This window comes from Meriones unguiculatus, chromosome 7 (genome assembly GCF_030254825.1).
Source record: "Meriones unguiculatus strain TT.TT164.6M chromosome 7, Bangor_MerUng_6.1, whole genome shotgun sequence".
NCBI classification, from domain to species: Eukaryota; Metazoa; Chordata; class Mammalia; order Rodentia; family Muridae; genus Meriones; species Meriones unguiculatus.
In genome coordinates, this window is record NC_083355.1 from 7,322,690 (window position 1) to 7,334,992 (window position 12,303).

Sequence of the window (12,303 nt, forward strand, 5' to 3'; positions counted from 1 at the left end):
AATACTGCTTACTGACTTGTTCCAGCCTCCCATTCAGCTAGCTAGCTAGCTCATACAGCCCATGACCATCTGACCAAAGATGGTGCCACCCACAAAGGGAATCCTCTCATCTAGTCCAGAGCTTCTTCTCAGAACAGATTCAAGGTGGATGCCATTGCAAAAGGTTGCTGAGGTGATGACCTGAGGCCACTGACTCCTGTACTTTGGATTTCCCCCAGAAAAGATGGGTTGTTTTTCTAGGCCTAGTGTGGCTGCCATCTTGAATTAGTGTGGCTGTGACCAACCTGCCCAAGATCATCAGGAGATAAGGTCAACTAGCATTTCTTCACAGAGGGATGGGCAGGCTAACGAGCTTTCATCCTATCTTTCCTCCCCAGTTGTACAAGAGGAATATAGTTCTCTGGGTTTCTTCTTGGCATGGCCGTTTTAAGTTTCGTCAGTTGTCCAGGGCCTCTTCAGGGGCGCTGTTTTGTGTGTGTGTGTGTGTGTGTGTGTGTGTGTTATCTGTGCTCTGTCTGGGTGGACTCCTCAGTGGTGCAGTTGCGTGTAAGTCACCCAGGGGAACTTCCCCATGGTCTTGAGTCTTTTAGTCACCCATAAGTAACCCATTAAATTAATTGGTTCACCAGGCTGGATTTGACAGAATTGTTTTGGAGGTCTATCAGTGTTCTCTCTCTCTCTCTCTTTCTGGGATGCGTTGATCTCCCACCCATCTTGCTCTGGGGTAAAGCAATCCTTTCTTTGCATATCTCCAAGGATTCATGGGATAGTGTTGAGCCTCTGGGTGTTCCAATACCAGTCATAGGTGGGGCCCCAAGCAAGCACTGGGAAACAGGAAACAAGTCTGTGTGGCTGTGGTTATCATGGTAGGGAGAAAAGCTCCGTGGCCATGTGACTCCCTAAAAAAAAAAAAGCAGAAGGAACAGACTTCCTTGTACACCCCAATGCATAAGTGCTTCTCCTTTGACCCCAGTATATACAGCTTGGGACATACAATACGGAGGTAAAAAACCTGCCATACATGAGAAGCCATACATGTAAAGACGGGGTTCCATCAGGTACAATCTGAAGACTGGGAATTTTTGGTTTCCAGCTGTCAAGGCCACGCCACAACCATCTGGCCTGGCCTGCCTCTTAGACCTCTGGCCCTTTCCTTGTCCCACTGTCCTGCACATCTCAGGGGAATTAACCTTGGCTGCCAGATCCTTAAGGGGCCCAGGCAATTTGAACCCACGTCCAGTGTGTCCCTTGGCCCCCAGCCACAGTACACCGACTGATCATGATGGCCATAATGTGTCCCTCTTATTCCTGGGTATTGCGATGGCAGGGAAGGAAAGGAAACTGTAGGCCAGCGGGTGGGTAAGGTTGTATAACTACTTTTCTCTTTTTTTTTTATGGCAAAAGCAATCTAAGGCATGATTGATTCAGCTCACAGTTTGAGGATGCAGGGCATCACTGCAAGAAGTCACCAGCTAAGCCCCCGAGACTGCTCCACTTCTCCCTACATCTCTTTGTTCCTCACAGGTCCAGACAGAGTTAGGTGGTCTGTGCCCCTGGAAGTAGATGTGATGACAGCACCCAGCCACTGATCATCACCCCTTGCATGCACTCACACACACAGCTAACCTGAGATGTGCAAAGAATCTGGGAGAATGGCCACTCCCAGCACTGACCTCACAGTTCTTCAGAGTCACAGATAGGGCTGCCTCCACAGAATGGTGGGAGGGCCACCTACCTCGGGAAGATGCCTCAGTTGTGAAAATGGGGCATCTTGGAAGGGAAGGGAAGGGAAGGGAAGGGAAGGGAAGGGAAGGGAAGGGAAGGGAAGGGCAGAGCTGGGAGATGCAGGGGGTGGGGATGGGATACTCACTCAGGTTTCTCCTATGCAAAATAGGAGCTCTACTCCTGACCCTGCCTACTTCGTGGGTCTTTGGGGGAAGGGGAGGGCCATGGCACAGCATGGCATGGACATGGCACAATGACAGAGGGGTGTGATGTCACATGCTTATGATCCTAGCACTCAGGAGGCTGAGGCAGGAGGATCACAGGTTTGAGGCCAGCCAGGTGGCTATGTTTCTCTCTACTCAAGCTCAGAGGGGCAGACGACTCACTTGCAAGATTCCACAGCTGTCATATTTACCCCAAATTCTTCAGCCATGACTCCCTGGTGAATGGACCACAGGGATACCGGAAGAAAGCATCAGACAGCACCTTAACTGCTGTCTGAGGGGCTCCGTGGGGAGACTGGCATTAGGCAATTGAGGCCTGGGGAAAGAAAACAAGAAACCTCATAGGAAGTGACTGTCACATCCCAGGGCCTCAGCGTCATGGCAGCCACTGCTATTTCCTCCTTCTTTCTCTCCTGAGGGAAGACACTGGACAAATGCAAACTCTTTCTTGTCAGTCTTTGTTCCTGATCTGGTTGGAGTCAGAAAGGGTGGATACGGGATGATTCATTCAGAATCAGTTCCGATCACTTCACTAATACTTGGGTTTGGCAGACGAATCTGACCTGATGGAACAGGTGAGTTGCTGACACTCTGGGAATGGCCTAACCACTAAAATCTGAAGAAAACCAGTGGCTTCAAGTTATAACTAATTTTGTCTGCGTGGTACTTAGATTGGACCTAGAGTCTTGTGCATGATGCTACAGAAGGTTTCTGCAGATCCTCTAGCTTTACTTTAAAAAGAAAAGAAAAACAAAAACGCTAGAGAAATGGCACAGAGGTTAAGAATGCTGGCTCCTCTTCCAGAGGTCATGAGTTCAATTCCCAGCAACCACATGGTGTCTCACAATCATCTGTAATGAGATCTGGTGTCCTCTTCTGGCATGCAGGCACACATGTGAGCAGAACATTATATGCATAAAAAAATAAATAACTCTTTAAAAAAGAGAGAAAGAAAAGAAAAGAAAAGAAAAGAAAAGAAAAGAAAAGAAAAGAAAAGAAAAGAAAAGAAAAGAAAAGAGACAGTGTCTCACTAAGCTGCCTAGGCAGGCCTGAAACTTTTCATTCCATCTGCCTTAGCTTCCTAAGGAGCAGAGTTTACAGTCTTGTATCCCCATGCCCACCTATAGCTAATTTATTTATTTTTATTAGCTGAAAACTTGATCTGAGCTTCATATTCCAAGCTGGCCTTGACTTCAGTTTGTAGTTTGAACTTCTGATCTTCCTGCCTCCACCCTCTGAGTGCTAGAGTCATAGTCATGCATCACCATGCTCAGTTTTATGAGGTGCTAGGGTTTGAACCTGGAGCTTTGTGCATGCTGGGTAAGCACTCTCCCAACTGAGCCTCCAACCCTATGGCTAAATGTTTAAAAAAATTAATTAGGTCAGAGACACTCTCCCAGCCCTCCCCCACCCGGCTGAGCCCTGCTCTCCTCATTCCTAAGGTTGCTGACCTCTTGGGGACCTTCCCAGCCTGACCAACAGTGAGAGTGTGCCAAAGGGCTCCTTCTCTGCTTGCAGAGCAGGAAGAAGCACAGAGAGATGTGCTGTGTGTGTGTGTGTGTGTGTGTGCCCACCACCATGGCAAGCAAAGTAACAATCCACAGGAAGTACACTCAATTCTATGCATACAATAAAGCTTAAGATGTGACTACATTGAAACTCTCGGAAAAGTACAGGTGACATCTTCCTTAAAGATGGGTTCTAAAGATTGGCTGCATTTGACACCTTCTGTAAAGATAGGTTCTAGAGATTGGCAAACTCCTGATAAGGGTGTGAGGCAGGATCTGGTGTGATCTTCACCACACAGATAGTGCAAAAGTAACAAGGCTATTAACCTCACTTGCCCCAGCTTTCAAAATAGATTCTGCATCCCTCCCTTTGAAGTCAACCCTGTATGCTTATCTGTGAGCAGCAGGACCCCTGTGCCTCCCACAAGGCTGGATAAGCCATGCACCAAAGCCATTAAAACCCTCAAGGGGGGAAAAAAGGATGAAAAACAAAACAAAACAATAAAACCTTGAGGAAAGCAAAGGACTCCTTATTCTCCAAACAGCCAGGAGGTGGTGCAGCCAGCATGGAGGGCTGTTTCTCAGTGACGCCCGGGGAAGTACTGAGTGGGGCTGGCCTGGCTGGACTCCTGTCAGGCCAAGTCCTTCCTGCTGCCTGTCTGCCTCCATCTGGCTCATTTCTGTCTATTTCCAGAACTTTCCCTGGCAGAGACAAAGTCCTTAGAGATCACCACCAACCAACCGAAGCCTGAGTCCACAGAAGTCCAACTTGGAGAAGCAGTGAGTCTGTTGGGCTTCCTTACAGAGCAGAGCTGAGAGGCACGTGTGACAACCCCCCACCCCCACCCAGTGAGCCACATCATTGCAAAGTATCATTCCAGCATAGATAACATTCCCATAGCTGTGTCAATGGAATCCCCACACCCCCTCACCCCCAGCCCACCCCAGCCCACCCCAGCCCACCCCAGCCCACCCCAGCCCACCCCACCCCACCCCACCCCACCCCAGCCCACCCCCAGCCCACCCCAGCCCACCCCACCCCACCCCAGCCCACCCCCAGCCCACCCCAGCCCACCCCACCCCACCCCCAGCCCACCCCAGCCCACCCCACCCCACCCCACCCCACCCCCAGCCCACCCCCAGCCCACCCCACCCCAGCCCACCCCACCCCACCCCCAGCCCACCCCCAGCCCACCCCCAGCCCACCCCACCCCCAGCCCACCCCCAGCCCACCCCCAGCCCAACCCCAGCCCCTGCCTGCTTCAGTTAGCTTTCCAGTGTCTACATACTCTAGTTCCTCCAGAGACCACCAGGCCATATGTAATTAGAGAAGAGTTAAATCCAAATGGCTGGAAATGAAGGCCAATGACTCTACACACACACACACACACACACACACACACACACCACATCAGCAGTTAACAGCGCAATGTTTCTTATCTTATTTATTTATTTATTTATTTATTTATTTTAAAGACTGTCTCACTATGTAGCCCTGGCTTGCCTGGAATTCACCATGTAGATGAAGTTGGCCCTGGCCTGACAGAGATCCAGCTGCCTCTGTTTCTCAAGTGCTTGGGCTAAAGACATCCTGCAGCACAGCTGGCTAACAGCCTCCTCTTGAGAGTCGCTTACAAGTAGCCACAGCTGCTCTGAAGATGGCTGCTATTATACACAGTAGATAGCATGTTGCAACACCATCCCAGGGGAGACCCTAAAGACTCAGCAAAGAGGAGGAGAATGAACAGGAACTAGGCCTGAACAAAATGAAGCTGGGGTAGACCAGATGTCCAAACCCAGAAACAAACAGACAGGTGGTAGAGCGAGCAGTGCCTCCAGACATCTATCTGTTCCCATGTACTTACCACAGAAACCAAGACCAGTGACTACGATTTAGGCCGTGGGCACCAGCTGTGAAGTCTGTACAGTCCACAGCTCAATAGAGAAGAGGCTTCTGCCAGGAACTGGTGGCATACTCCTTTAATCCCAGCACTTGGATGCAGAGGCAGGTGGATCTCCATGAGTTTGAGACCAGCCTGGTCTACAAAGTGATTCCAGGACAACCAAAACTACACAGAAAAACCCTGTCTCAAAAAAAAAAAAAAAGAAAGAAAGAAAGAAAGAAAAAAGAAAAAAGGCTTTGCCATGTGTGGTGTGCATGCCTTTAATCCCAGCACTGGAAGAAGCAGGTGAATCTCTGTGAGTTCGAGGACAGCCTGGTCTACATATCAAGAGCTACATAGTGTGACCCTGTCTCAAAGAGAGGGCAGGGAGGAAGGAAGTAAAGGGAAGGGAAGGGAAGGGGCTTCCTTAAATCCTAGGTGAGATCCCCAAGAGCCAGGCACAAGTAGTCCTTGTCGCCATCTGCTGGTCACCCCTGAGCAAGCAGAAACTTCCGTATAGGAATTGCAGGGATAGTCAAGGGTACAGCAATGATGCCATAGTGTCCTCCACCCCCACCTTCTTCGGGACACCAGGAGGCCTTAAACACTGGGAAGAGCACTTGAGGCCTTTGGAGGGGCAGTTAAGCAAGGAGGGGTGAGAGGAGCCTTACAGGCAAGCCAGGAGGGAGCTGGGACATTGAGGCTCTTGGGGTTTCTCAGGCCCCTGCCTAGCAGCTAGTGAAATCAAGGCTACTCAAGTCCCCAGCAGGACGAGAATCTCCGAGACCCACCTGCTGCCGGCGTGAGCCCTCTGGGTGATCAGAGCATAGTCTTGCCTGCTGGACTGCTCCGGAAGACAGGAGGGGCTGGGCCGCAGTGCAGCCCAGAGGAAACACTTGCTCATCTCCGTGGGGGCCTGAGGTGGCAAATGCGAAGAATTGGATCACACTACCCTGCCCTCCACTCCTTGCAGGGCTTGATTTGATTTCTCACTGTAAACTGGGTTGTGGGTCCCATACCTTACACCCCAAGGCTCCCAGCTTACAGGAACATTCCTTAAGAATGTTTGGGGGACTGGTGTTATGGCTCAGCAGTTAAGAGCACTGGCTGTTCTTCCAAAGGATCTGGGTTCAATTCCCAGCACCTATATGGCAAGTCACAACTATCTGTAACTCCACTTCTAGGGGACCTGACACCATCACACAGACATACATGCAGGCAAAGCACCAATACACATGAAATAAAAATAAATTGAAGGAAGGAAGGAAAGAAAGGAAGAAGGAAGAAAATGAAGAAGGAAAGAAAGAAAGAAAGAAAGAAAGAAAGAAAGAAAGAGAGAAAGAGAAAAAAAATATGAATGTGTTTAGCAGACTGGAGAGATGGTTTGGCAGTTATAAGCACTGGCTGCTCCTCCAGAGGTCCTGAATTCAATTCCCGGCAACCACATGGCAGTTCACAACCATCTATAGTGGGATCTGATGGCCTCTTCTGTCTGATGTTCTCTTCTCTGTCATGCAGGCATATATTCAAATAGAGCGCTCATATACATAAATAAGTCTTTTAAAAAATGTGTTTGGTAAGGGGCCCAAGGAGGTGACTTTAACTGTTGGTAAGGTTTCCTGCTTTCAGGATGGAGAAGTGGTCCAGCTGGGCAGGCTCTGTGAAGTGAAGCTGAGTTCCTCTTCCCAGTCCCACTGACCACACTTATTTACATTGGCAGAAGCTCAAATCCAGATGCTCTTTCAAATCCTTTCAGTAGCTTTTAAAAAATATCTGTACCCAACCAGGCATACTGGTCCAGGACTGTAATTCCAGCAGCACTCAGAAGGAAGGCTGAGTCAGGAGAATAGTGAGTCCAAGGCCATCTGAGGCTACATAGGATAAAGTCTGGGGCAACATGGGCTACAAAAGCAAGGCAAAACAAAACAACAACAACAGAAACCCAAGCATCGAACGTTTTTCCAGGTATATGGTGCACAGCTATAATGTTATCATTTGGGAGTTGGAGGTAGGAAGATCAAGAGTTCAAGGCTATCCTCTGCTACATAGCAAGTTTGAAGCCAGCCTGGGCTACTAAGACATTATCTCAGAAATAACAAAAGTGTATTTCTCCTTTGAATCCCTTCTCACTCTCTGAAGTTATTTTCTCCCTTTTTCTGAACAAATGTTTGTTCCACTACTGGAAGGAAGGAAGGAAGGAAGGAAGGAAGGAAGGAAGGAAGGAAGGAAGGAAGGAAGGAAGGAAGGAAGGAAGGAAAGAAAGAAAAAAGAAAGAAAGAAAGAAAGAAAGAAAGAAAGAAAGAAAGAGGAAGGAAGGAAGGAAGGAAGGAAACAGAAAAGTCACCTATACTTGGGCCAGTTCCCGCCCAGTAACCTACTGACTGCCCTGGAGATTTGGACCTAATGGCTGTGCAGAGTCTGCTTGATAAGGGAGAGGGCTGGAGGAGACTGTGGAGAGCAAAGGAGGTCTCAGGTGGGGATATAGGGAAGTCAGCTGTTGGATCTAAGGCAGGGATCCCTCTCACTAACAGATCACTCTCTCCAGAGAAGAAAGGGGTCCCTACAGGGAAGGCTTCACAGGTGAGACCCGATGTCCAAGCTACATCTGGGAACTGCTGACAGGGCCAAAGAAGCTAGTTCTAAAATGAATGAACCAAAAATAAATAAATAAATTTTAAAAAAGAATGAACGAATGCTTCGAGGGACGAATGGCATAGCCTAGGGTTTTGGGTTTTCTGTTTGTCAAGACAGGGTCTCACTGTGTCTCCCTGAGCCTCAGCTTTTCCTCCTACAGATTGGAATAATGTTATCAGTCTACAGTATCCATCACCCAGAAGGGCTCCTGGTTATTGCTGTCTCGTCGCCTTTATTTATCTATTTTGTGTATGTGGTATGTACAGGTTTGTATGTTCATAAGCATGTATGCAGGCACATGTGCATATGTGTGCGTGCCCACGTGGGGGCCGGAGGTCAAGCCTAGTTCCTCACGGCTGCCCACCTTTGGTTTTTTTGTGTGTTTGTTTGTTCTGAGTTGGGGTGGCAGGGTTTCTAGAAACTGAGGCTCATCACTTAGATGAGGGTGGCATTCTGGGGAGTCTCTGCCTCCCAGAACTGGGATTACAGGTACCGCATGCCCTGCTGGGTTTGGGGGGGTTTGTTTGTTTCAGACAAGTTTCTTTGTGTGACCGTGGCTGTCCTAGAACTCCCTTTGTAGAGCAGGCTGGCCTCGGGTGTCACAGAGATAGATCCCCTTGCCTCTGCCTCCTCCTGAAAGCTGGGGTTGAAGGCGTTGGCCAACCATCACCCTGCCCAGCTTGCCCAGCTTTTTATGTGGATTCTGGGGATGAAGCCTGGACCCTCACACTTGCTTGGTCAGCAATTTACCAACTGAGCCATCTCCCTAACCTCCTCCATGGCCTTTAGTACATAACTTCCTTCCCCCTCCCCCACGTTTACAGAGGCAATGTGCAGAGGATCATGGATGCCTCGTCCTTACCCTCCTTTTATTTCCCATCTGATCCCTCATTTGGATAGAGTCAAACAGAGATCTGAACACATCCCTGCCGGTCCACTGGACAAACCTGAATCTGAGATGTCACCAAACTCGCTGTCTCCACCAGGTGGCGCTGGACACCAAGGCCTTATTTATTTGTTTAACAAATATTTCATGGCTGCCCCTTGTTGTGCTAGGCTCTGGGCCCAAAGATAGGATCATGGAGATAAAAATGAAACAACTTCTCCTTTCCGGGAGTGCATGGTTTCGTAGGAAACATGTAAACAAAGACAGAAGGGGAAAAAGATTCCCTTAAAAGGTGAAAATAGCTGCTAAAGTCAGAGCCCAGATCTCAAGGATCTGGCGAGACACTGACGATGGCTTTCTGTCCATCAGACACAGACGAGTGGCAGACACGTGAGTGACTCAGAGGTGCTAGACTCCAGCCCTACTTGATCCTTCTCCCCTTGAGGAATTCTAGTGGTCCATGAGCAGGGAGCTCTTGAGATGGGGCTGGGGAACAAAGCTCAGCCGCAGAATGCTTGCCTAACTCGTACAAAGCCCTGAGTTCCATCATGCACCAGGAATTGTGGTACTCACTTCGAATCCCAGCAGCACTCAGGAGGTGGAAGCAAGAAGATCAGAAATTCAAGGTCATCTTTGTGTCCTTAGCTACATAGTGAGTCCCAGGCCAGGCTGGGATGCATGAGCCACCTCAAATAAATAAATAAATAAATAAATAATGAAAATAAAAATTTCAGGATGTCTCTACATGGGACGTATCTGGAGTGGACAGGGCACAGCCTTAGGTTGTCTGGCTCTTTTCTACCCCACAAAGATAAGCCTTTGTAAAGGCTTCCTGTCACTCAGCTGTTGAGTTTTTGTTGTTTTGTGGTGTGTGTGTGTGTGTGTGTGTGTGTGTGTATGTGTGTGTGTTTGCGTGCACGTGTCTTGTGTAGTGTTCCATTTATCCCTCTGAGGGTCACAAGACAGAGGCTGTGTTCAGCCAAGCATGGCCTGTCCCCTGCTGTGACCTGCAGCTCAGCACCTGTTGCCCAGACTCTCCCTGACCTTGGGCCCTGACTGTGGGTCTTTCTGGTGGCCCAGATACCTTGATCCAGTGTACAGCAAACAGACCTGTGCGGCTGGCATTCCTGTTCCAAGACAACTCGGCTCAACAGGCAGGAAGCTGGCAGCTGGCAGTCACTCGTTGCCTGTGTTGTAGTTAAAGGTCAGGGTTCCCCAAAGCAGGGAAGAACCTCAGAAATAAAACAGAACCTGGGGCTATATGGACTCCCACGGTCCCTGTGTGGGTGGCTCAGGGACCCCCTGTAGCCCCTAGGGAACCAGACCTCAGCCCAGGGGTTAGACAACCCTAACCAGCATTTGCCACATCATCAAACATTTTTTGGTCATCACAACCTTGAACTTGCTGGCATCTAGTGGATAGAGGGTCCCACTCAGCATCCTACCACACACAGCCTCCAACAAAAGAATATTCTTTCTTCCCAAATGTCAGCAGTGGCAGGCTGAGGAGACTGTCCCCTGAAGCCCAGCCAAGACAGTGGAGAGTCTCCCTCCCTAGGCTGGCTGGTCCAGCATCGGCCTCTTTGCAGACTGGGACCTGCTTCCTTGAGCTAGGCTGAGACGTACATGATCTTGGGCTGGTGGAGCGGATGGGAGAGAGACATCCAAACAATCTCAATCCCAGGCTCTAAGGATGGAAAAGGATGGGGGCAGTCCACACTCCTTTCAACACCCCACCCCTAATCCCCACCCTTGCCCAGGGATGGGCAGGTACAGAGACAGCACTGGCTGGCGCCCCAGGGGATCCATTGCAGGGTTTGGGGTGGGGCTTAGGTGAGAGTAGGGGCAACCTTGGTTGGCTGGGAAGGTGGGCTTCACAAGGAGAGTGACAGTGGGGCTCCAGATGTTCAGGCCCATCTCCCCCACCCCACCCCATCCCAGGAGCCTAAGAGAGACCGGGGGCATTTGTGGTGTAAAAGGAGGCAGAGGATCTCCTAAGGGATCCAGAAGGATCCTGGCTGAACCTCCCAATTGGGACTATAAAACCTTTCCAGACTCTGACCCTCTCCAGCGTCCTGATGCACACTTCTGCCCCTTCATGGACCCATCAGGGAACAGCTGCATCCTGCAGCCAGACTGGTGGCTAGGATGAGCCTCCTCTGCCCTCAGCTCCTCTATGGCCCCATAGTGGCCTTTCATCTGGCTGGTTCTACTGAAGAGCTTGGGCAGAGGCTGCTGTCTCTTCCCAGCTCAGAGCAGGACAGAGTCAAGCCATGCCATGAGGTTGCCCTGGGACCCAGGGAGTTACTACAACTCTGGAATGGTAGCTAGAGCCTCCAGAACTTCTTCAGAGCTTGGGTCTCTTCTGGTAAAAGAGAGGGACCACAGCTGTTCCTCTTGATGCACCAATAGGTACTTGGGGGATGGCTGTCTGGTCCCAGTCTTCAAGCCTGGCTACTTGGATTTCCTGTCCAAATAGACTACCCAAGGCCTTTCCCCTTACATATCAGGGAACAGCCTAGATAAACCAACATATACCCCCAACCCAGGTATTGTACACACACACACCCCGCCGTGGACCCAGTGCCTGGGACAAGCCGAGATGGAGATGTCCGAAGACAGCAAATGGTCAAGGATCAAGTCTAAAGGCCCGCTAGTCTAGGGAGGACATGCTGAGTGTTTGCTTGACTGATTTTCCTGTGAGTGCTCTCTTGTGTATCCAAAGGTTGTCACTCCTATCTTTCAGATGAGAGGAGAGTGGAGGAAAGTGAACCGGACTGTACAAGGCCACAGTTCATAAGCACCCTTCGGTTTCTATATATCGTATAGAAATCTCCACTCTGCAGAGCCACTTCCTGCTACAAGGGTAATTGAGTCTCGGGTCCCACCTCTTTGAGACGACTGGTACCCTCCCCCCCTCAATTACTGACACTCCAACGGGACCTACCACCCCCACTTCTGCCCATTAACAGATACCTTTCCTCAATGAGGATGAGGTCAGAGCCTCACAGGGCCCAAGGAGGATGAGGTCAGAGCACTCCGGCTGGTGCAGATGCTAAATAATTCACGCTGCCGCTGTGTAAGCAGGGCTGCAGCTTCCTGGAGGACCCAGCACTGAGACAGCAGACGACAGGAAGTCTGCCTAGCAGCCCCCTGAGCACAACCCTGGTGTGCCCTCTGCGGACTAGAGAAAGTGGTGGTCTTGGTGAGAATGTTGGTTGGTGTTGGTGCGGTGACAGCCAGGCGCGCCACCTAACCTTTCCATTTCTTGCTTTCTTCAGTGAGGAGCTAAAGGGCTGATGAACAAGTACAATGAGCCGCAAGAGCAAGCTGGGTGTGGCCATGACAGGGCCCCTTGGCCTGGGGCAGCTGTGATCATCCCTGGCCCAGTGAGCCTTTCTGTGAACAAAGCATTTTATGAAGATGAAACAGGCTGTGCCCCT